Source organism: Ursus arctos, unplaced genomic scaffold, assembly GCF_023065955.2.
Source record: "Ursus arctos isolate Adak ecotype North America unplaced genomic scaffold, UrsArc2.0 scaffold_3, whole genome shotgun sequence".
In the NCBI taxonomy this organism is placed as follows: domain Eukaryota; kingdom Metazoa; phylum Chordata; class Mammalia; order Carnivora; family Ursidae; genus Ursus; species Ursus arctos.
In genome coordinates this window covers 37387280-37413233 of record NW_026622985.1, presented here as the reverse complement: position 1 = coordinate 37413233, position 25954 = coordinate 37387280, and the positions used below count along the sequence as shown (strand labels likewise).

The 25954-nt window shown below is 41.7% G+C and overlaps 1 long non-coding RNA gene across 1 annotated transcript; it reads right to left on the bottom strand.

Moving 5' to 3' along the window:
- Positions 1 to 1041: 1041 nt before the first annotated feature.
- On the bottom strand, positions 1042 to 16245 carry LOC113260438 (uncharacterized). The gene is made up of 4 exons (XR_003317957.4): positions 15784 to 16245; positions 15202 to 15334; positions 11704 to 11776; positions 1042 to 1286 (listed from the first exon to the last, which is right to left on the bottom strand). It is a non-coding gene; the product is annotated as an uncharacterized LOC113260438 (long non-coding RNA).
- Positions 16246 to 25954: the final 9709 nt, after the last annotated feature.

Sequence of the window (25954 nt, the reverse complement as noted above, 5' to 3'; positions counted from 1 at the left end):
GTCAACTTCGCTGCTCCCATTCCTTTCGGCTTCGACGGTCTCCACCCCTATCCCCCCTCCCTCCCATGTGGGTTTCAGTCCAAAGTGCAGGAGCGTGGATGGACCAAGAACTTGATGGGCACTAGTGCCAGTCACCAGTCAAGCTGCACCGCACACCCCCAGGCACTAGTCCCGGCCGCTAAGAAGCTCAAGGCCAGCACCTGCGAGCCCGCCTGCGCGCGTGTGGGCTGCTGCTCTACGGCTCCGAGCCCCACCTCTCGCGAGAAGCGCGTGACTCAGGGAACGCCTGCAGGGGTGTCTTCTAAACCTCTCCGAGACCCCCTATGCGGGCACGGGGACCCCAGGGATCCATCTCCTTGGAACAGAATGGCCTTTTCTGGAAAGGGATCTCAGTGGGCGAGAAATAGCCACCATTACGTTCAAAGCCTCCCGCGGGAAAGCTCCGTGTCTCTTCTCGGAGCTCTGGCCGACCCGCGTGCGGCGTCGCGCGGAGGACCGCGCCCACACGCGCTCCCGGAATCGCAGTCAGCTCATTCTCCCTGGCAGAAACAAGCGTCGCTCCTCTGGCTTTCAGTTACTCTCAGCTTACCTGCAGGGCGAACAGATTTGTATTTTTCCACCAAAAAACCTCTTGCTCTGGATTCCCCCAGATTTCCCCTTCCTCCTCATACGACCTCAGGCCAAAGAAGGGCAAGATAGCGGTTTGATTCTTTGATATGACACAAATAATTGTTGCATCATGTAACTTCCTGCATCTTGGTTTTAATTTGCAGTGAACCAAACAAAGATATTTGCAATTTTAAAATAAGCACTCGATTTAATAAATGGGAACATTGTGCAGAGAAGACTATGCCCCCCCACCCCCTTCAGAAGACGTTATTAGCTCTGACAGCATGCCGCTCAGGTTTGCGGAGAGGATTTTGTAAAGGGATGACAGACAGGAAGGCCAGCAATCATGGGCTCCTTGGGCTGAAGCTTTTTTTCTTTCTTTCTTTCTTTCTTTTTTTTTTTTTTTATCAGAATGTTCTGTTCGATGCCATTTATCCTTGATGATAGAAAATTGCGCTGTTGCCAGGACGCTGCTGCTTGCCGCTGAAATAGAGGGCAGGAGCCACATTTCCATTTTCCGGCTTGAAAGCTATTCAAATGAATTTGTGGAGGGGGGGGGGGACGTCTAGCGATAAACAAATGAGAATAAATCGAGTTCCCCTTTCCATTCTTTCCTTTAAATGGGTAGCTCTTCATTTCCGATATAAAGATTTTTGTTCATCAGTGTGTGGGAATACCTGGGAGATAGTGTAAGCCAACGTACAATTTATTTTGATGTTCTTAAAGTGACTAACCACATAAACATTTAAAAAGAATGCATGTCTAAACATATATAAAGTGTAAGAATTATATATACATAGATCCCGTACATACATACCTTCACACAATTCCAAAATACAATGCAAGATACACTCTTTCAGCAGAGTTTCAATCGAATATAATTTGCAAGCAATGCTGGCTGTTGGTAGTTATGGGCTTCTTACTCTTGTAGATACATGAATTGTTAGATGGGATCATTTTTAAAGCCCTCCCTCATGTTACATATTTCAAAACGTTATATAGTTTAATTATCCCGTAGGTCTTAACTGATTTAAACATTCTCCCCTCCCAAAAAATTGATAAAAGTCACCCTTTGTTATGGGATTGTCTCAAGTTAATTTTCCAAATTTACCTTTAAAGTTTTCTAAGCAAATACAAGTCAGAAGAGTTGGTACACCGAACTTCTAACCAATGTGAAAAGAAGAGGCTGGAGCCTGCACTTTCCTTCCTAAGAATTTCGATTTTCTGCTAGCTTAAAAAGGTCACATATTACTAGGAGCTCAAGGAATCATGTTCAAAATATGAAATTTTAAAAATGAGAATTTAAAAAATACAGCGCACTAGAATATGTACATAAACACTAGCAATGTCTTGACAGAAACTGTAAAACTTGAGGGGCTACCACTGCGTTTTAATAACTAAAAATTTTTACTGAATTCTAACTCTAATGTTTTGTTTCAAAGTCGGATACCCGCGTTAGAAAATTTTCAGCAATATAAAGTCTTAAAATGCTGCGACTAATTGTATTTGGGATTTCAAGTGGTACTTTAAGCTTCGGAAAAAAAACCACCCTACAATATTTTAAAACTTAACATTTTAAAAATGAACTGTGGGTCTCTAACTACTATCCTTTTAGCTACAGGATGTTTTCCGAATGATAGGCCACCGCTGTGCAAACCAGGGCTGCAGAGAGAGTAATACTGTAAGAACAGAGAGTGAGAGGCGGAGGGTGAGTTGATATTGATGTTTCGAACTTTTCCAATAGAATTTTCGGGCAACTCCCTCAGCCAGCCAGGATTCCAAGTTAACCGATTCCCGAACAATCCTTACTTAAATGAAAATTTCCTTGTTAACAAATTAGCATGATAATGAGAAAACAATTATCAACACCGTCAGATCCAGCTAAATGAAGCAAGGAAACGGCCTAGGAAAGTCCAATTTGCTCCTGTGTGTTGTGATTGAAACAACTGGAGGTGAGTGCAGCGTGTTTAGGCACTGAAGGAGATGCCTCCCCTTCCTTATCTTGGCCCTGGGAATTGTGTTCGGACAAAAAGCTTCACCAGCAGGCTGCTTTTCCAGTTGAGGCAATTCACCAGGTTCCTCATTGAATTCCCCCTCCAGGTAGGGGCTTGGGGGCGGGCAGCGGGAGTCCGGCGCCGCCAGGACGCAGAGGCGAAGGCTGGAGCTCTCGGGCGGGGCTGCGGGGGCTGCAGCAGAAGGGATCCCAGCCCCGCACCCCTTGCCCTGGAAGGAGCCTGACTTACAAGCTCCCCACCGCTCCGCACGGGACGGGCGTAATGGACGTTACGCAAAAGGAGGTGGAACCTCCTTGGGTGTCAGGGCGGGGATACGCGCGGGAAGGACCCCGGGTCCCAGGCGTCGGGTCCTATCTAGACCTTTATTCTGAGTCTATTCTGCGGAGTCGTCTTCTCCAGCCACTTCCTGGGCTTTGGCCACGTAGCATGGCTGGGTTTGAAGGGTGAAAGGGAAGTGGTGAAAGGAAAAAAAATGGTCTTCGAGCGCTGACCAAAAGGAACTTGAAAGAGCGAACAAGACGAAGGTGCTCTCAGGAAGTAGCAGGGCTCAGCTGGGTGAATGGGCTGTCGGGATCGGGACTTCTTGTGGGGGTGTCTTTGTGTAGCTAGGCGTGCAGAATTGAGGAAAAGGTGAGTTTGGGGTGGAATTGTGTAAACCAAGAGTGGAGACCATGCGCTCGCGTCCTGGACGGAGAGAACCTCCGCCCCCACCCCTGCAATCCGGTTCTCCCTGGCAGTTCCGAGTCCCTAAAAACTGCAGGTTGAGCTACACTCTGGCGCGCCCTCTCCTAGGTAATGCAGCTGAAATCACAGTCAAGTTTGGCGGAGGGGAGCTTTTTCTACCCCTCCAAAAGGTGTATACACTAAGCATTAAAAATAGAAGTGATTTTTCCTTCACTTTCCGAGATCCCAGGAATATAGGACTTGCCTTTTTCTCAACAAAAGAACAAGCACCTCTGAAAGGCTGCAGAAACACTCACTCTTTAGGGGTGCCGGCATCCAGGAATGTCACACGCGGTGAAAACACAAAAGCTCAACATTTTGATATTTTAGAAGATTTTCCCTTCTTTTAAATCCTCTGCGTAAATGCCTGGTTGTAACGTGAAAGTGCTTTAGTGTGAAAACATGCTGCAGGGTTCCCTTTTTTTATGTGTACTAGCAGCTGCAAAACATTCCAAATGAGCTAGAAGGTCATTGTGGAGACTTATTAATATGACATTCAGTGCTGGCCTCATCAAGGAGCCAACAGCCTCGCCCCAGAAAATGAGAAAAGAGAAAGCCAAGGCGCTTAAAAATACCAAGTACTTTAAATTCTGCATTGCCTCCCAAATCCCAAATAACTTTTCATAGTTAGCCTTTGGACTGTTAACCCACCACATTCATATTCCGTTTCCCCTGTGTCCCAGGGCTGCATTTGTAGTTATTTCTTACATCTCCAGAGCTCTGAGATGTGCAGTGCAAACAGTAAAGAATCACATTAATCCTGCTTTGATCTCCAAAGGAAGATCATAGCACAAATCAGGTCAACACAGAGATAGACGCTGCTGTGAAAAGCAGCCCCCCCTCCCCGTTTTCCCTTTTCTTTGTGTGTGTGTTTGTTTGTTTCTTCAAGATATCTTTCTTGGCTTCAGGACATCCGTTGCCATTTGGCAAACTGGAAAGTGTCAATATGAACTATAAATAACTTTTAATTTAAAAGCAGGAGGATGAAATATCTTAGATGAAGCCTTTTTTTTTTTTTGTCTTACAGATGTAGACGCTGGAGTTTATGTCCTCATCTTTCTACCTGGTTATTTGCATAAATACATTGGACCATTTTTCAAATACATGCCCCAAACACAACCTCCACAGGAACTTAATTGCCTGAAAAAAGTTATATTTCCTCTGCCTTTCTTTACCCTGAATCCTGAGGCATAGAATAATAGTAGTTAATCTGCTTAGATAATTTAAGACTTAAAGATTAGGAGGCCTATATTGACAATTTCAAAATTCAAGTCTGAGTGCTTTGGCTAAGCAAAGCTTAGGAGATGACAGATGTGATAAAAGAACTGCCAAAAACTAGACTTTATTAGACTAAAAAGTGTGATGTTTTTGTGGTTTTGAAAGAAATGATTGTTATAATGCTCACTCAATCCAAATGTGTCCCTAAACAAACAACTATAGGGTATTTTATTTTATACTACCTGATATTTATACACACAATACAGTATTTCACTCTGCTTGCACACACACCCAGACAAATTCTACAGTGCTTTTCAAGCCACCTCCCGCACAAATAAATACAGTTAATCAGGTAGTATAGTTAGTATAGCTGAGCTGCATACTCCAAATACGCGACGTGGACATAATCATAAACATTTGTGTTATGTACACATCATTCCCCTCATTTCTCCATTTTCTGTCAGTGCATCAACATTATATTGCAAGAAGCTGCTTGAGAAGCTGTAGCTGCCACCAGCTTTTTTCAGAACTTGTTGAATGGGAGGAATACATACAGATATCTGAATTTGTTAAAAAATGCTCTTCTGTTTCACATCATCCCTATTACAGTTGATTTTCATTTAATCTCAGTGGGCCAGCCTCCATGACAGCCCAATTCACACTGACACTGAGGCTACCCGAATGCTTCTACACGTTGGACAAAGTACATTAAGCTGCTTTGCATCAAACATGTCCTTTTAAAGTGATTTTAGATGTGTTTGGGAGCACAGCCTGGAAGGCGGACTACCATGGAAAGAGTGTACAGGAAGGAAGAGAGCAAAGAGAGAAAGCAGATGAGGGGAAAAAACCCTATGGGTGATGACTTAGGCAGAGAGACCTTTCATGGCCATAGATCCTGTCCTGTGAATTCCTGAGGTTATTTTCAGACTCTGCCTGTTCTCACCTCGGTGGCCTCCCTCTTCCCTGATCCATTCCTCTAAATATGTTACCATTAAAATCAGCTTCTGGAGACTCTGTAGTGGAAGCTGCCAAAATATTTCTTTATAGGATGTTGGGGATACTTTAACGGATATAGATACATAAAGCATTGCATTAAGCCTCTTAGGAATGCTTATTTTGGAGATATTTAACTGAAAAACGTTATTGTCACGTTCATATGAGCTGATTTGTGTGTTGTCTTACTTGTGACTTAACCTGCTTCTACAGTTCATTTTATAAGCTAACTTTATACATATTTTGAAGTAAAAAATATTTTCTCTCAAGAAAAGCAATGAATGTTGGATACTTGTTGGTCCTTAACGATGGAAATAAGCATTACATCTTAATTAGCTTTAGAGTTTTGCTAAAAATTCTAATCTCTTCAATCTGCTCTTTTCCTTTTACCAGGATCCCAAGAGCCTAGTCTGTCGCATGTGTGTAAGGGGAGAGAATAGGCCTCCTTGTCTTTTTAATTAAAGTTTATGCAGCTTGTAGAAAGTAGTAATTTTCTAGAAAATTAGATCATTTTAGATCGCTATAGTTCCACTCTACTATCTTAACCATGGTTCTAAGCAAATCTTGCCCTTTTAAAACCATCAATTATAAAGCAAAGAATACTGAAGAAGTCTTCTGAATTTAAAGTATTCAGATTTCACAATCTGACCCTGTCTCCATGAGAGTAGGTATAAATGAAGGATTCTACCATGTATGCACGGTGTGACAACCCACATTGGTTTCTTCATGGCTTATCAGAATGACAAACAGCAGTTGCCATCTCTGCTTGTCCTGATTCTAGAGGTTATGATTCACATGCACAAAGGGACTTCTTCAGTCACTGTTCTTTTTCTCAAGTTGGAAATCAAATTTAACCAGGAAGTAATCAAGGTATTAGACCGCAGGATAAAAAAACAAAAACAAAAACAAAACAAACAAACAAAAAAACACCTGGCAAAAAAAAATTAGGCTTACTTTAAGGGGATTCACCCAAAGTTTTTAGGGGCTCCCCACTGCCTATAGAGCAAAGATAAGCTCCACAGTTTGGCATACTTGGGGAGGCTTAGAGCTTAGAGGCGAGGACCTTGGGTTCTCGAGTCAGACTGCTGCGGAATCTTGAACAAATTGTTTTTCTTCTCCATGTTTCAGTTTTCTTTTTGGACAATTAGAATGACAATTTGAACTGACATATTTGGTAATGGTGGAATTAAATGAGATAAATGCTTGTAAAAGACTTATAGTAAGGTGCTCTGTGAAAAATAAGTGTTCAAAAAATACTAGCTAATGCTTACCATTAACAATAATATAAGGCCTTTTGGTTCCTCCTTCTGCGTATGCCATCCCCTTATTCTAGAAAGCCCTCCCTGGCTCATTGCCCACCTGGCTAACTTCTCACCTCTCCAGCTCTGCTCAAGTAATACCACCCTGGGAAGTCTTCTCTGATGCTTGAAATTAGGTGTCTGTCCTTATGACTCCATAGTACACATTGCTTATTGCTTTCTTAGTATTTTGTAGGGTTTTTGTCTTTTTTTTTTTTTTTTGTTATTGTTGCTGTCTGCCTAATTTGACAATAAGCTGTCCTAAGTGCCATGTAATATTTATCTTCCTTTCTCAGAGATTATGACTGAGCCTGATGGATAGTAAATACTCAGTATATGTATGCTGGATGAATAAATATTCAGTCTTTCTGTCTTGTTTGCCTTTATAAATAAGTTGTAATTAGACAGATTCTTCTACATTTAGTTTTTGCTACTTAGTATACCTCAAGGAGAGTACTCAAAGGGACCTATCTGTCCCATAAGTAACGTTATGAAGAGTTTTGATTGTGGGCTCTGTAAGAAATTGTTGGTATTTTCAGGACAAAATATCTCCAGTAAGTTTCCCAATTTAGTTGAAGAGCTCACGAACGAGCTGGGTTACCAGTCAAATCTGTAGACAATTGACCATACTATTCAACATATGGTTTATGCATAGTCCTTGGATAGTGATTTGGATGATCTATACTGGTGTTAATAGTTAGGTTTCAACTAGCCCAGTGGGCTGCCAATTAATCCAATTATGCCACTGGTTTAAAGGACATATGTATGTGAAAAAGTCATTAACAGAGATTGCATGGATCATAAGTATCTCCAAGACCATTTAGGCTTGTTTCACTGGCATCTCGGGTTCATACAAATCTGGAACAGAAATACAGGGAAACCTTCATACAGTAGGCTAATTTGAGGGAAGATCAGTATAAACCATGATATGTCAGAATTATAAAATATTATATGTAACCTACCATATAGAAAATATTTACATAAGCCAGGGACCAATACTCTGTGGCCAAGACTTCATAACGGGGTCTGCTTTAATGAGTAGGCCAGGATTCTTTGCAATCGTTTCATTAATCGTCAGAAACAGTTATTACTGGAGTGTTTGAAAGCAGTTTGTTTTCTTAAGATTAATCACCCCCTGCAAAGCTCACTTAATTAGATTTGTAAACTCTCACTTCCACCAAAGGAAAAGTTAAGCCAGTTCCCCATCTTGGAATTATCAAATGTTTCAAAGGTACAAGGTCCAAATTAACTAGATTTTCCTGGAACAACTTAATAAATATATGAGTTAAGTGATAATAACAATGATTCCTACTGTTCTGCTCCTGTAAACCATAATTGATTTTGTAATCTTTCCTCTAGCCCCCTTGAAAATAAAACAAAGCAATACAAAATTAAAAAAAAAATTCCACTTCATTGTGAGAACAATAGAATTTCCATTGATGATGGAGAAATATTATGTTCTTTGAACTAAAGAATGAAGTAAATATTTCGATTTGGTTGCAGGTCCAGAGAACAGGCCTCACAGAAGCTGCACGAAGATCTTGGGAAAGGTCAGGCAGTCTATTTTCTTGTACCTAGGCAGAGAACTCCCATGCTGTCATAGAATAGACATTATTCAAAGCCCAGTACAGCTCTTACCCAGGACTTACATGCTCTCATGAGGCATTTCAATGCCCCACTCAGACAAAGGAGGTTAAGGAAAGGGAAGGAATGGAGAGACAGGAATTTGTATTTTGCAACTGGCATAAGACAATATGGAGTATGGGATCCTAAGATTAGGAAACAGTAAATATCTAGTAAGGGAAGTGGTAAAGTTCGCTGTGCAAATGGATCTTTCCATTTCTGCCACTTCTTTTGTGGCTCTTCCTATTTATATATGCCCCACATCTTTCCAGGAAGGCTTTGAAGTGGCTTTAATAACAGACATGTAAAACAAAAAGAATTCTTTTACTTCTCTCACTCTCACTCCAGACCCAAGCTATGGAGTTGCTCATAGCAGAAATTTCTGGCAATGGAACTAATCTTTTACTAGCTTTATGATTAACACAATAACACGCATAAAAATCCCTTGTTTTCTTTTTCCTATGTAGATAATACTGCTCCAGAAAAAGACAGACTTTTTTTCTTCCCTCCAAATATCAAAATCAGTTTTTGCCACATAAATATGGCCTAAGTGGTCCACCTATCAACCATATTTAAACGATATTCAAACATAAGTCTACAACTTCTCTTGGAAGCCTATTCGTTGTGGTTGCTGAAAGGATAGTGTGAAAATTTTTTATTGTTTTAGATGGGACCTCCCAAGCCTGACTGTGAATTTTTATGCCTGAGTACCTAAGATACTCCAAGAAAAACATAGCTCAAACCACCACATTTTGCTTGCTTTCAGGTTCAAACCCTATAAACCACCACATTTTGTATGGTTTCCACCCCAAACCATAAGCTGGCATGAGATTCCACTAGATGCTCTGTTCAGGTCTAATTGAGATGTTTACCAACCTTGACAACATTTTTGGCTAACTTGTCACTAATTTGGAATGCAGGTGAAGCAAGCTGAGTTCTCAGCAATAATTTCTTCATTTGGATCCCTTTACTTGACAATCCCACCCCCACACCCCTGCCACCCGAGTAGGGGCCCAGAGCTATTGCATTGTCCTGGGTCAATCATTGTTACTTCCTCTGTGACATTCTACTGATGCTTGCCTTGCCTCGGACCTTACTCTTCCCTTCAAAACTTATTTCTGTATATTATTCCCTCAGGTTGTGCACTTTGCGGCTAATCGGATAAATCCGTTTTAGCTAAGGTGTTAATGGATTTAAAAATTCTTAGAGAATGCACAGAGCACTAGATTGCAAGGTCCTTGTGGGCAGACATGGTCTCTTGCTGACCATTTAGAGTTGCCAGATCACATACAAGATTTCTATTTGCTAAATCTGGCAACCCTATGACCATTGTATTTCCATCTTCTAGAAACCCCCACACAGCAGGTGCTCAATAAACAATGGTTGACTGAATGAAAGTAGTGAGGGATATATATCTTAGAATCTTTTGATTTGCTCTAAATTATATTGCATAGGGAGTTGGCTTACCATGTAGGACTAGAGCCATTTTATATGATTTCAGGCCTCTGTGTCTTTGATGGAGATTGAAGTAGGCTAATTCTGTATTTTGTGTGACCATTTTTCTAAAAGGACATCCTTCTGCCTTGGAGGAGCTAGTCGGATAGAAAGGGGTGAGGAGGGGCGCCTGGGTGGCGCAGTCGTTAAGTGTCTGCCTTTGGCTCAGGGCGTGATCCTGGCGTTCTGGGATCGAGCCCCATACCGGGCTCCTCTGCTGGAAGCCTGCTTCTTCCTCTCCCACTCCCCCTGCTTGTGTCCCCTCTCTCGCTGGCTGTCTCTCTCTGTCAAATAAGTAAATAAAATCTTAAAAAAAAAAAAAGGGGGGGGTGAGGAAAGGAATACCTGCTGTTAGCTCCTAGTTCACTACGAAAGAGCAATCCCAAACAATTGAGTTGGAAGGCCTTGAGGGAGTGGGAAAACTTCTTGCTGTCATTCTTTCCTTACTAGAAGTGGGATCTCCCTTGATAACCACAAATATACAAATAGGAGCCTCCTGGGAGTTCACAGGTACTGGGAGGAGAAGTAATAACAGTAGTTTGGGCTGACTAGAATCTTTTATAAATAGTCCTAGTGCTCCCAAAGTCATCATCATGAGAATTCCTAAGGCCTCTGTGGAAGGGGAAATACTGTCTTAACATGTTTATTTTATAATTATGTTAAATTATCAATTACATTTATTGCTGAAACTGCCGTAAAATCATAAGGGTGCTCTTTAAGAGTGAGGGGCCATTGGATACAAAGTGTTGACTTTTTCTGCCTTTATTGCATCTACTGTTTTCTTCAGGAATTTTCTAGAACATTCCCAGCACTTTATTATGCTTCTCCTTGGTGTTGGTCAGTCAGTATCTCTCCTAAAAATGTGACTTGGAAAGTTAAGAAATTGGTGAGTAAGGTGCTTGCTCTTCAGGGACCTCCTGAATAGATCAGGTATGAGCATGTTGCCTATTTATTTAGAGCTGTGACTAAAGCTCATGGCAGATCTGTCTTTCTGTATTAGCTGCTGCTGAAAGACAACGGAGATACTTGAACTTTGAGACAAATCAACTCTGAGCCAGACTGAGCCCAGAATTCACATTTCCACCCCCGTATTCCTCCAAGTTCTGTTTTGTGAGTGGATTATCTCTGATGCTTGTTTATCTGATTTCTAGAATCTACTTCTGTCCTCAGGCACATTGTCAGATAGAGGAAAACTATGTGCTGTCTGGCTACTGAAATCTGTTCCTCTAACAAAACAAGGTCAAAATGACTTAAAAGTCTCATCCAGGGAGAGTGTTCTCAAAGGTGTAGAATTTCGGTTTTCTATGCTTGATGGTTAAAAATGTGGGTTTTGCAAATGAATAAACAAACAAACAAAAGCAGAAACAGACCCATAAATACAGAGAACAAACTGGTGGTTGCCAGAGGGGAAGGGGTAGGGGGATGGGCAAAATGGGTGAAGGGGAGTGGGAGGTATAGACTTCCAGTTATGGAATGAATAAGTCAGGGGGATGAAAGGTACAGCATAGGGAATATAGTCAATGGTATTGTAATAGGGTTGTACGGTTACAGATGGTAATTATACTTGTGGTAAGCATAATGTATAGAATTGTGGACTCACTATGTTGTACACCTGAAACTAATGTAACATTATGTGTCAACTATAGTTCAACAACAACAAAAAAGAAAAAAACAAGAAAAATAAAATGATGAGATATTTTTAAAAATGTGGGTTTTGGAGTCAAATCTACCTGGAATGGAATTCTGGATCTGTCTCTTCGGTAGCTTGAATCAAGTTGCTCTACTCTTCTAAATTCTTGTTTCCTAGTATGGAAAAGGGAAATAATTATAGTATCTACTGTATAGGATTAATGGAATTAAATGATCTATTACATGGAGAGTTAGCCCGTAGATAGTAAGCGGTCAACAAATGACAGCCATTATTGTTCAAAGTCTGGAACAGAAGATTTTCTTTTTAAACAGAATCTCAGAATGTTTCTGTCCAACAAACACACCTGTGTGGCCTGGATTCTGCTTGTGGGCCATGATGGAAACTGTGGCAGTAATGTCCCCACACCTGGTCGGCCACATTCCTGGCTCTTCCCCTGAATGTCCAGCTTCTGGTTTAACTGGAAGTTAGGACATAGAGTCAGGATATTCTTGCACCCTCTTTCGTAGCCAAGACTAGAGCCCAGCAGGAGGGTGGGTGAGCCCTGGTGCCAATCGCAGTTGCTTCTGAAATTCCTGGCTTCTTCTCTCTACCTCTCTTTCAGGGGGTGGGTGTTTTGGGGATAGTACATTTCCAGCACTGTAGAGGTGGCAGCTGAGCCCACCGCCTGAGGCCGTGCTGGGTTTCTGGCCCTGCCCCCAAACTTCCAGTGCTCTTCCGGCTCAACCAGAAGTTCAGGTGTGGGGTGGCTGGTGGTGTGTGTTGGCCTGGCAGAGTGGGTGGGGTGCAGCGGAAAATACTTGAGCAATGAATCTAGAGGCCCTGGGGAAGTTGTTTTGGTTTTTAAGTGGAATTTTACTTTATATGCCGTGTGTCCCTTCTACCTCCTCTGAGCTTCCCAAGGGTTCCATCCCACCAGGAGTGTAAGGGCCACTGCAGGGGAGCCGTGAAAAGAGATGAGAAGGAAGAAGTTGAGATGATTCCTCCCTTTAGCAGTCTCTTCTACCATCTCTCTGATGTTCTCTCTCTTCCTAGCATTTTTGTCCTTTTTAGTCTTTTCACTTCTGGCTATCCACAGAAATAGAACCTGAGGTTAAAAAGCTGAGGGAACCTCAAAATTCTTGTTTTTTTCATCTCTGTTCACCCTTCCAGTCCTATCTTCCATTCTCTTTGCTATTCTTCTTTTTTAGAACATAGGATAAGGGAGCTTTCCAGAAGATCAGGAAAAAAACAAAACAGAGGGAAATCAGGAAGTAAAGTAAGGAAGCTAGAGAGGAGGAGGAAGGGGGTGGTGAGCCCCTCAATCCCAAGTTAACAGGAAATGATCCTGAGTTAATACAGAGCTGGCAAGGCTTTCTGTCTTATTTAAAGTACAGAAAGGAATTTGCTGAAATTTGATAAAATTGGAAAGGAAAATCCAAGCGAGGAACCCCCCTCCCCCACAAGACTAGGGATGATATTAAACCACTAAACGTGTTGAGGAAGTCTGGCCATATGCCTGCAGATGACCGATCCAGATAGACTAAGAGGCTTAGAATTATCTCCTGATATTGGTGTGTGTGTGTGTGTGTGTGTGTGTGTGTGTGTGTGTGTGGTTATAGCTATGTGTATTTTATACATAAGGTAGGAAATATGAAAAAGCCAACTAACTTTAATCATAACGAGTATGGCAGAAATACAGAGAGGTAATAAAAGGGTATAAACTTCCAGCTATAAGACTAGTAAGTTCTGAGGATTTAATATATAACATGGTGACTACAGTTGATAACACTATGTTGTATAACTAAACATATAAATTCTCAGGAAAAAAAGGGATAAATATGTGAGGTGGTGGATGCGTTAGTTAAGTAGATGGGGGATCCTTTCGTCATGTACATGTATAGCAAATCACCATGATGCACACTTTAAATTTCCTACAATTTTATTTTGTCAATTATACCTCAATAAATTATTGAGCTAAAAAATTATTAAGAAGAGTAAATGTTTTCCTTTCATAGGATTATATTATTTATATGGATTTGTATAATAAACTTTTGAAATGCTATTGCAATGGTAAAAGACCCTGCTTGAAAGACTCCTAGGTGTCTCACTTCCCTCAGCAGAGGGGCAGCTGCCCACAGCCAGGAAGCGGCCACGTATATCTTCGTGCCTCCCATGCTAGGACAGTGCTGGGCACATACCAGTGTTTCTTGAGCTAAACCAAGCTGGGGGAGAATAGCGAAGGGGAAATTTTTTTTTTTAAGATTTTATTTACTTATTTGTCAGATCGAGAGAGAGAGAGAGAGAGAGAGAATAAGCAGGGGGAGCGGCAGGTAGAGGCAGAGGGAGAAGCAGGCTCCCCGCTAAGCAAGGAGCCTGATGGGGCTCAGATCCCAGGACCCTGGGATCATGACCTGAGTTGAAGGCAGATGCTTAACCGCTTAACCGACTGAGCCACCCAGATGCCTCTGAAGGGGAAATTCTAAGGAAAAGTTATTAGTTGTTTGCTTGCTTATTTCAGCATCTTATTGTCTTGGTGATCTCATTTAGAAATCCGCTCCCATTTTTCTCTTGAGACTAAACTCTCAGAATTAATTGAGACGATTTTTCTGGCCCCCATTTACTGAGCACTTCGTCTGGTCAGGCCTTTAACTATCCTGGGGCTCAGTACTCATCACAGGTGGTACCACTTAACGCTACACAGCCCAGAGATGTGGGGATCTTGACTGTTGTGCACAGCATCCTGCTCATGGCCAGGACTCTGTACATCTTCAAAAACAGCAGCAACAGGGGCGCCTGGGTGGCACAGCGGTTAAGCGTCTGCCTTCGGCTCAGGGCGTGATCCTGGCATTATGGGATCGAGACCCACATCAGGCTCCTCTGCTATGAGCCTGCTTCTTCCTCTCCCACTCCCCCTGCTTGTGTTCCCTCTCTCGCTGGCTGTCTCTATCTCTGTCAAATAAATAAATAAAATCTTTAAAAAAAAAAAAAAAAAACAGCAGCAACAGCTGCGAGAGGAATCCAAGCACCAATTTGTTGGAATAAAGCAGAACAGGGCTTTCCCATATGGTAGATATATCTCAGATGGCTTTATTAGATGTAGGGTGATTTTTCTTGTAGCCTAGGGGCTTTCTGGAGGGAATCTGAAATCTTTTCACTTATGCCCACATCATTGCCAGATGTGGATACAGTGGAATAGACCTTATCCTCTGTGTGTGTGTGTGTGTGTGTGTGTGTGTGTATAAAAGTGGCAAATTCTGGTTCCCATAACAAGTTTCAGTTCATGTCACTTTCACTTTCTTACGCAAAAATTTCTTGTTGAGCCTTTCAAATGTGCAGCAGGACTCTCCCTGCCCCACCAGAATATGTTATGGGTCAGACTGTGTTCACCAAAATGTAAAACTAGCGGCAGTAAAATAATGATAAAACATGGTAATTTCATAAAAGGCCTGTTAGTCTTGTATTCTAATAGTAGGATGTTATGGAGTGCTTCACCAAAACTTAAAAATTCATAATGATTACTGATACCACTAATCAGAATGTGCCATGCGAACAGCTCAGGGATCTGTTGTATTCAGCTGTCATGTGGTTGCAATCATACCTTTTTAACTGCCATCAGAGGTAACTGTCAGCAATACCATGTCTTCTCTGCAGTCTATTGCAGCTTCAGGTCCCCAGGGTTCCATCCTGAGTCCAAGGTGATTTGTACGGTACGCTAATGACCTGCTGATTGTCTGCACAAAAGCATAATCGTACACTGTTCAGGCAACACTGTGATTCCACACAAAAGCAAAGGACTGTCTGGTGTCAAAATAATACCATAGTCTAACTTTGATAAAGGTTTTTTAACTGACTATAGGTACTATTTGGTGCTAAAGCATGTGGCAGAAATAATGTTTATTCAAATAACTAACAAGTTGGCAGCAGGAGAAATTTCAGGAATGTGTGTGTGTGAGTGTGTGTGCGTATGAAAAGGATGCTATTTGATAGCTGTTTCTGGCCCGATTTTTGGTTCTAATTTTGAAAGGTATAGAAACTAGCAAATATCTTAGTTTCAGTTAGATATTTATTCATGATGATTATTAATGCACATTTTAAATAATGTCACTGAAGGGTTTTCTTCCTAGGGAGTGAGGATATGTGGTGAACACTATATCTATTTTCCTATTATCTTTTGACCGACCTCCCCAGTCTGTCTCCATGAGCAGGTTTGGGGCTGTAGAGAGCCAGGTGAAGTCATCTCAGTACTCTTCCATGGATGTGACGCTCCCAGGGCGTCTCCCCTCTAAACCTGAGGACAGAGAAGAGAACCTGTCCTGTGATGGAAAAATGGAACACACTGAAAATCGTAGCCTGCTCCTCTTTTTTCCTGCCCCCATGCTCCACTGGCTGCAGTCTGGCAGTATGTGTGTGTCTAATGGGCTGGTTCTTCCCTACGGGGTCTTGTCACCAAGTCATTTATCTGTTTAGCGATGGAGGAGAATTCCTGCTAAGACTCTGATCTGGATTCCAAAGCTAGATTCCAAGACTTGACTTGTTTGCTTGTTTTTTCATTCATTTGTTTCTGCTTTCACCCATTCGGTGACTGTTTTAAACCCGTTGTTACATACCAGGCACTATGCTAACGACCGGGATGATAATGATGAATAAGATTTGGCTTCAGCTCTCAAGCCCTTTGTTGTCCTGTAGGAGTCAACTGGCTATTACCAAATGCTTAAGAGACAGATTATCAAGGATCATTTGTCAGCTCAGTTCTGAAAGAATTTAAAGAGAATGCGAGTTGCAACATGTTGACAAAATGAAAGCTCTTCCACTAGACTGTAAGCTTGTTTAGGGTAAGAAGCAAGTCTTGTCCTTGGAATTATTTACAACTCTGAGTGCAGGAAGGACACAGAGCCTGTGTTATATAAAACGTTGTTGAAATTTTTGGAGTTTTGGAATTGGAATTGAATTTTGGAATTTGGAAAAAAAATCTTCAGCAATGGACAGTAAATTGCAGATGCCAAGAGTAGGGGCTTTGGGGTCAGCTAGGAGTTTGCCCTCTACTGATACAGCTTCACTTAGTAACCAGTAATGGCTCTCACCCCATCAAGTTTATTTGTCCATTTCAAACCATGTGTGCTTAACACCTGTGATATGTCAGTGCAGGTGCTCGGTGTTGTGGATTCAAGAGTGAACAAAATGGAAACAGGATCTTTCCTCATATAGCTCATGGTAGAAGGGGTATGGGGATCTCAGAACAGATAGAATTCCAATAAGGTGTGTTAATTTTTATGAGAAAGGAGCCCTACTGTTGCCCAGGAGTCATCCTTGGTGACTGCCGAGGGGAGGGGTTCGATGGTCAGGGAGATGAGTGCTCCAGCCCATAGGGACAATGTATCAAGCCCTGGAGGTGAAAATGATCATGGTGCATTCCAAGGACTTAAATATATATTCAGAATCATTGACTTGTCACCTGCAAGGAGAGGAGATCGAGATAAAGCTGGGGAGATGAGTGGGGCCAGACCTTGAATGGTCTTTGTAGGGAGTGCTAAGTGGTCTGGATGCCACTGAAGACTAAAGGAAATTTATTGAAGGGGTTTGAACGGGCAGTGCCACAATGTAATTTGCATTTTTGATCTATTGTTGGGCTACATATTGGATGGAGAATGGAGGAGGTGAGAGACATACTAGCTAGGAAGGCTCTTGCAGAAATCGAGGTGGAAAATGGTCCATAGTGATTGAGGTATTGTGGAAAATGCTTAAGCTTGAGAATCCAATAAGACTTGGCTCTAAAACTTAACTATCTTTGTGACTTTTTACCAATTATTTTACATAACTCCCACACTTTCTTCTGCAAAATGGAGTAATTTTGTCTATCTGATGAGGAACTTAAATGGAATACTGTAACTAATTTGCTAGATATTACATGACACACACTTAAATGATAGCCCCTTCTTGTCCTAATAGTCCTCCTTCCTCTTCACTTGTATTTCTTCTCCTTTAATGTACAACTGTGTGCTTTTATTTTTTTTCAAGATTTTATTTTAAAGTAATCTCTACACCCAATGTGAGGCTTGAACTCACAATCCCTAAGATCAAGCATTGCAAGCTTCACCAACTGAGCCAGCCAGGCACCCCCAACTTTGTACTTTTAAATAGGATCTTTATTACTGTTATTGGTCCTTTTTATTCCTGGACCCTGTGTATAGAGAAGGGTCCTCCTTTTCCTTCTGCCTTTGTGACCATTGTAGTTCTCCCAGAGTGTTCTGGGCCGTCACAATGGTACCTCTGAAGTTACTTCTTTGGAACACTTCATTCTTGTCTATGTGATGTTACAACCAATGAAAACCAAGCTTGGTAAAGATGAAAATCTTTGCTCCCTTCCCTTTTGGAACTTTCTGGTAACTGCATTCTCCTCCTCATACCCTCGGAATGCAGCTTTGGTATTATCTTTGGCTGTCCTCAGGGCTGCTTCTTAAGCACTTGTGGAGAGAGAACTTGTATTTTTTACAGAATAGACCTTATTTTCACTCGGAGAATATTCCAAAATCCTGTCATATTTTCCTTTCTGACATCTCTAAAACTCATCTTTTCCCACTGGTCTCCAATAGCTAAAATCCTTTCCTGCATTTTGGACCTCTTTTCTTCTTCTCCTTATAAATACCTCCATTGTGGTCTCTATTCTTGAGTTCTGTCTCTGTTAAAGCAATCTCTTTGGTGCCTTCATTACAACATCTTTTTAAAAAGCTCTCCCCAGTTTCTCTCATCTGCGTTAAATCTGGACTTTAGGGACGGACATGCACTGCTCGTCCTTGCCTGATTTTTTTTTTTTCCCTCCTGGTTTCTTATATTTCTTCTTCATTTCTTAATACATTGACCTCCTTATATGTGTTCTTTTTCTTTTTCTCATTCACTTTTTTGTTTTCTTAGGCAGTTTTCAAGCTGTCTCCTCCCTAGCCAAGGACATTTTCTTTCCTTTTTACATGCCAAACCCAGCCTCAAACAAGTTGTATCCTGAAACCCCTCTCTTGTTTTTCTCATAGGTTTCTTCCTCATTTGTTAAGGTCTCCCTCTTCATAATGTTGGCCTTTTCTTTATCAAGTGATGCCACTGCTACATAATAAGTTAATATATGCTCTTTTGATATAAGCAGATATATTATTTTCTAAGGAGGGTCTCTGCTATTAATTGACTTAGGTCCATTCTCTCGCTTCCGTTGCCACTACCTTGAGGTTGACAGTTACCTCCCATTTAGTCACACTGTCTCAGCTCTCTCTCCCAGCTATTCTGCCCTTAACATCATGCTCAGGATATCTTTCTGATCTGGTGTTTTTCTTTTCTTTTCTTTTTTTTTAAAGATTTTATTTATTTATTTGACAGAGATAGAGACAGCCAGCGAGAGAGGGAACACAAGCAGGGGGAGTGGGAGAGGAAGAAGCAGGCTCCTAGCGGAGGAGCCTGATGTGGGGCTCGATCCCACAATGCTGGGATCACGCCCTGAGCCGAAGGCAGATGCTTAACCGCTGTGCCACCCAGGCGCCCCAGTGTTTTTCTTTTTCTTAAACAAAACAGAACAAAACAACAAAATTTCTGGCTTTCCCTGGCTTGTGGAATGAGATTTACCTTCCTCAGGCGTGCATCAAGAATCTTCATACCATCGCCCCTCCTCACCATTCCGGATTCCGCCTGTCACTCTGTACCCCGAATCCTAAATTCCAGTCACATGGGACTGCTTGAGGCATTTTACTACATACAGAGGTTGAGAGTGAACTGCTATAGACCAAATTCAGGCTTCAGAATTCTTTGCCATTAAAAAAAAAAAAAAAAGTGGGACTAATAATATCTACCTTTTTTTTCTTTTCTCTTTCCCCCCAAGGACTTTATTTATTCATTTATTTTAGAGAGAGACAGAGAGAGCGTTAGTGAGGGGAGGGGCAAAGGGAGAGGCAGAGAATCCCAAGCGGACTCAGCGCTCCTCGCAGAGTCAAACATGAGGCCTGATCCCATGACCTTGAGACCATGACCCTGAGCTGAAACCAAGAGTCAGACACTCAACCGACTGACCCACCCAGGCACCCCATTTTGCCATTTTTTTAAACCAAAAGATTTCATGTAAAAATCTCTCTTTCTGGTTTCTCTCAAACAATATGGCAATACTGCATCATACACCCACCTGGCAACAGAGTGTTGGAGTTGAATGGTGGCTGCCCCTTTAGATAAAAATAGGCTTTCCTCCATTTTGCCAGTTTCTGCCACTCTGTTTTGTATCCTCAACATTGAGGCAAAGTGTGGTTTATCATTGCTCTTGTGTTTTGTTTGCCTTATAGTATTAGGAGAAAATCGTACCACATCTCTATAGATAAGATGGGCAGATGCTATTTTGTATTTCAAGAAACATATGGGGCCTACTTTACTCTTTCATCCTCCTGGCCCCTGCAGGCATCTGAATTTGGCTCTCTGACAAAGTGGCTTAGTAGTAGGGTCTGTGTCCAAATCCTGGTTCCATTGTTGCTAGCTGTGTGGTTTTGGGTGAGTTACATAAGCATTCTCTGCTTAACCTTCCACCACGATAATATATACCTCACAGTTTTTGTGAAAATTATGTGAAATAATCTATGTAGAGAATTTAGCAGAAAGACTGGAACATGGAAAGAATTAATAAATTTTAGCTACATTGTTGTTGTTATTGTTGTTGTTGTTATTATTATTATTATTATTATTATTATTCTATTTTCCCAAAATCTAATAGTGGGAATATCAGAATCATGAGGGACATGATTTGGGGCAGATTCTTTTGGTGCCTATTTAGCCACACCCTTCTACCTATTACTTTTGTCACTCAGTGTCTATGGGCCTGGTCAAGTTGTTTAACCTCACTATACCTCCATCTTATCATCTGTAAAGTGCTAACAAGAACAGCATAATAATAGTATCCACATCTTTGGTTATGATGTATCATTTGAGAGAACCATGTGCTGTGTATCACAGGTGTCTGCCACATAAGTATGCAGCAAACGGTAGACATTATAGTCATCAGCTGCCCTGGCAACATTTTGCCTCTGTTGCCCAGGGGAAGCCGCCCAGTAGTTGTGAGATGCAGGGAGCCCGGTGATCCACCTGTATGTGATACGTGGTACCCGCACATCTATATGGGTTTTTCAAAAATTGAAATCTAATTTGCATACTATAAAATTCACTCTCCTAAAATGTATGATCAAGATTGCACCAAGTTGTATAATCATCACAATTAATTCCAGAATGTTTTCATCAACCCCCATACCTATTAGCTGTCATCTCTCAAGCCTAGCCCCCAGCCCTTGGCAACCACTAATCCACTTTCTGATTCCATGGATTTACTGGTGTTTGTCTTCAGGACTCTGCCTTGTGCCCTAATTGTCAAGAGCCCTTTGATATTTGGGGGACCTTCCAGCTGGCTCCACGGTGTTGATAGGTTGAGGGGTGATAAGCAAAGCATTGGAGTGGTTCCAACACCCCACAAATCAGGCTCCCCCAGGGAACCTGTTAACATTCCTGTGCCTCCCCTGGACCCACTGAACCAGACTGTTGTCCAGGAAGGGGAAATTACAACTCAGGTACTACCCAAATACTGCTTTAGAGTTTGAAGAACACGATCCTCCTGCCTAGAGCAAAGACAATGTGTTGTGCTCATGAAAATTTACTTGGGCTGGGCTGTGGACTAGGATTTAAGAGATTTAGGCTCAGTCTTGGCCTTACCTTTCAGTCAGTCCTTATGTGATACTGGGTAAGCCACTCACCTTTTGGTCTGCTTCTTTGTCAAGTGAGGAGGGCAGATACCTGGAATGCAGACATGACCACTGGTATCTGTAGGAGGCTTTTCTATAGGCTTAGACATCAGTTCTAAAGAATCCTCTTCATGTGCTCTGAGTACAGAACTGATTCTCAGTCTGGGCTTAGCAGCTGTTCAGATTGTTTGTGACGTGGAGGCAAAGCTGCAGAAGCCCACTGTTTGGAGTTTTGGGGGTTGGTATGGAATCGTGTTGAGATTAAACAGGAAGTATGGGAAGCCCCTCCTCTTTTCTTGCTCACTTTTCCTTCTTCTCTCTTCTTCCCATATTCCAGTAATTAAGATTGCAAATACTTTTAAATTGCAAATAGCCCATGGGAATGCTAAAGTCGCCAGTTGCTAATACTCTAGTATAAAATACTCAGATCTAACAATTGGAAGACCTTTGGTTTAAGCTAATCTCTGTCATATTAAAGATATTTGAGTGAGTAGATAATGGCATGTGCACACTAGGTTCCTGGAGCCTGAGAAAGGGGACACATGGTACAGCAAAGGAGAGGATGTTAGTCAAAGACAATTACAGATGTGGCGGTTTTGCCCAGTCCTGGGCAGTGGCACTATAATACATCTCCTATGATGCTTTTAGTGGAGATGCCCTAAACTAGTGATGCTTCGTCTAGACCTTCTTTGCATGAGGTTATTATCATTCTGTCTTATTCTGTTAATGACTCTGAGAATCAGTCATTTTGGATGCCAGGAACTGAGTAAGGCTTGGGTGACTGTGCTTCTATTTTTTCATAGGGTCTTAAATCATTTGTCCCCAAATATTGTTATTTAATTTATCTCTTAGGTCACAGAATCACAACTCCATTCAGGTCAGCTCTGTGAAACACTGTGAAGAAACAGCAGCTGTTTTTGGATTCCATGGGCTCTCTTTCCCTTTTCCCTAGTATGTCCCTCCCGAGCCCACTCATTCTACATTCTTTCTGCATGCAAAATCACTTGTATTTAACTGCAATTACAGTTTTTCCTCTTTGATAAAGCAAAATAAATGAAGAAATAGAGAATCCTCAGGCATACTTTGTGTGTCCCTGTAGTCTCCGGCCCATTCTTTGGAAAACCACAGACTTCATCTAGATGCCAGCGTGTCCGTCATCGGAGTTTGTTCAGTGGTGTATTTACCAAGATCTTCACTTGAGCAGTGGCTTAACTTTTTAATCTTTGATTTATAATTTTACAGTTGCTGAGACAGAAGGAACCTCTTTGGAGGAGCATGACCTTTTCCTACATTGCTTCTCACCACTGCCACTGAACTTCCTGTATCCTGGCCCAAGACACCATCACCAAGAAGACCTTCCGGATGGGCCACTTATCCCCTAAGAGAGGAGGAACATCAACTGCAGTTTCCAACTAGATTGCCTTCTTCATGTCAAGTAATGGCTGCCATCAGGATCCGGTTAAAGACAGAACAACTGGACAGCTGCTTGGAGGACTAAACTATAAGGGCACCAAAATGACCACAGAGTGCGAAAACATCCTTGGAAATATACAGAGAGGAAAATAATACTAGCACTTATTTTAGGGAGAACTCTGTGTGGAATTGGAAGGAATGGTTTGATAAATTCCTTATGGGTAGAAAGTAAGGTGTAATCAAATATAGAGGAGCATGGGGATGTTTTACTACAGGGCTTCCATTTGTCCTACCGAAATATATAAGTTGGATGCCCCATCTGGATTGTTTGTGACCATAGAGGGTAGGCAGACTATCCCAATGGTCCTCCTGCTTGGTTCTTCCCCACACAGAGCTCAGCCTGTCCTCGTGTAAAGATCTGGCAAGTAGTGGTTTGAAGGAAACACCAATTTATTAGCCTACATGTCTCCATACTCTAGGGTTTGAAAATGAAAACATAATCATAGACTATCTTCCAGTTCTAGGATGTTAGTCCTTAGTATGTCTTCATTCACTTGAGGGTAAAGATTAACTAACACAGTAGATCAAGTCAAATAGAGCTTGAGCTCTTAGCCTATGGGCTGGGTGATCAGACTCTGTGTTGAGTTAATTCAATCAATGGAGACACTAGGTAGAGTTGAGATCTTTAAAAATATTTGGCTGAAGGGTGATATTACTGATTATTTGTAGATGAGGATGTCAAGGAACATTTTTAGAATCATGAAATATGGAATTGGTAATCACATTAAAAAATTCAACAAATAGTTAAGCACCTACTGGACACTGGAGACCTAGGTGTAAGATAGACATGGTTCCAAGGCTCCTGGGTGGCTCAGTTGGTTGAGCATCCGACTCTTCATTTTGGCTCAGGTCCTGATCTCAAGCTTGTGAGATCAAGCCCCTCATCAGGCTCTGCATTGAACTTGGTGCCTGCTTGGCGTTCTCTCTCTCCCTCTCCCTCTGCCCCCCCCCCCAGCTCTCTCGCTCTCTCTAAATAAATAAATAAGATAAACATGTTTCCTACATCATGGAGCTTACATCTTAGCTTTCTCTTGGATGTGAAGAGCAGTGGCCACAGCAAACAAGTGGACATAAGGTAGTCTCGAGTCTAGGATTCCAAAGTATAGCAATTCTTATTGCCTTAATCAAGCCTAGTTGATTTGTAAGATGTAAGTCTGCATTCTGTAACCGCTCTGTGAACCTGCCTAGACTGTTTCCCTAGCAAGCTGTATAAAATCCCATGGTGCCAGAGGAAGGGGTTAGGTTTAGCTGGGGCTTCTGGGGGTGAGAGATATCAAGTGACATGGGTCAGGAAATATGAAGGGATAGAATTCGGGAAGCAGCTATTGCTTCTGTTTTATGTGAGGAAATTGCAGGATGAAAAATGCTAGGCTGGGAACTCTGAGACCCAGATCTTCATTCTAATACTAACGAGCCATGTGACTGTGGGCATGTCATATCACATTCCACTTGGAGGTCTCTTAGGTGATCCAAGACCTCTTCCAGCTCTAAAAATGCTAACTTCAGGCCCCAGTCTACTGGACAACTGGCCAGTTTCTAACTCAACTTTTCTTAAGTTGTTAGGTCAAGTAGATCTGCAATAGTTACTTGACTGTTTTTTTTTTTTTTTTTTTGGAGGCATATTTAACAACCTTATAGAATACAATGAATCTGGGGGGCCTGGGGGGCTCAGATGGTTGGGTGTCTGCCTTCGCATAGAGCCCTGCGTCTCGCTCCCTGCTCAGTGGAGGGCCTGCTTTCCCCTCTCCCTCTGCCTCTTCCCCTGCTTATACTCTCTCTTTCTCTCAAATGAGTAAATAAAATCTTAAAAAAAAAAAAGAAAAAGAAAGAATACAATGAATCTGCTTCTCCCCTTAGGAGTTGAGCAGGTTCTAGAAACATTCCCTGTAGAGCTCACAGAGGCTTTATCCTCCTCTACCCTTTTTCCCATCTGTGCTTTCTCCCTCTTTTCCTTGATCACACTTCCACTGAGCATATACCATGTGGAACGTACCAGGTGTGTGCTAGGTTTGGAGATAACAAGCTAAACCTGATAGTTTCCCACACTCCAGAAGCTTTCACAGGAGTGGGTACAAAATCCTCCTTCCTTTCATCTGCTGTCTTTTCTTGGGAGTGTGCTGGCGGTCCTACCAGGGTAACCAGTTACAGGCAGATGTCCCATTCTGCTCAAGCAATTTTGTGGTACCTTGATATCCACATCTAGGCAATCACTTAGACCCAGGGTTACCATGAAAAAGTCTACGTCCAGATAGAAGGAAGAGACAATCATTTACTTCCTGGGATAAATCTGTAGAGGGACAGTCCTCCATACAGTGATGGCCACTGTCTACCCCATCTCTGCCCAGGTTGGGAGAATCTAGGTGACTACTTACTAAACTCTAAAAAAACTTCTTTCAATAAATGACATCTTTCCTGCATACTGTGCTTCATATATTCATGATGGCTGGTGGCCTCTTTAAATACATATATTTTGTATTTCTCAAGCTCAGATGGCTGATAGGACTTAGAAGAGAAACAAAGGACTTGGTAACTCATGTAATTGGAAAGTTGACCCTGCAATAATTGACAGCATACTCAGATACTTCAGTGAGTGTTACTCTCATTAAACAGAAGTGGTATCGGTAAATTTACATGACTCTAGACATTCTAATGAAAAGGGCACATTCTTTTTTCTTCCCCCTGTATGTGCTAAAGGAGCTGTAGTAGAAAAGAAAATATTCTGTGGACCATCTCAGATTTTCAAATATGTGGATACTGGTCCTCGTGAAGGACAAAAACTCCAGATGATGGGCTGGTCTTTCCAACTCTATTTGCATAACCTGAAGGCTTGTAGCTCCTGCCATTGACTTAAAGCCAATTTACATTTGTTTTCTTTATACCTTTGGAGAGAAAATAAAAATCTTATTTTTCCAAGCAATTAAAACTCTTCTGCTTCAGCTAGGATGAAAGAATTAGGAGCTCTATCTCCTTGTACATAATTGCATGTTTCATCTTTGTTGTTTAATGATTGACAGAAAACTGATAAACTGAGACATCTCTGAATCAGGGTTGAATGTACTCTCTTGGTGGCTCCATAGCTAATTTGTTTGACTATTTTTCAACATTTCTTACTCTGTAATGGAAAGGTTTATTAAA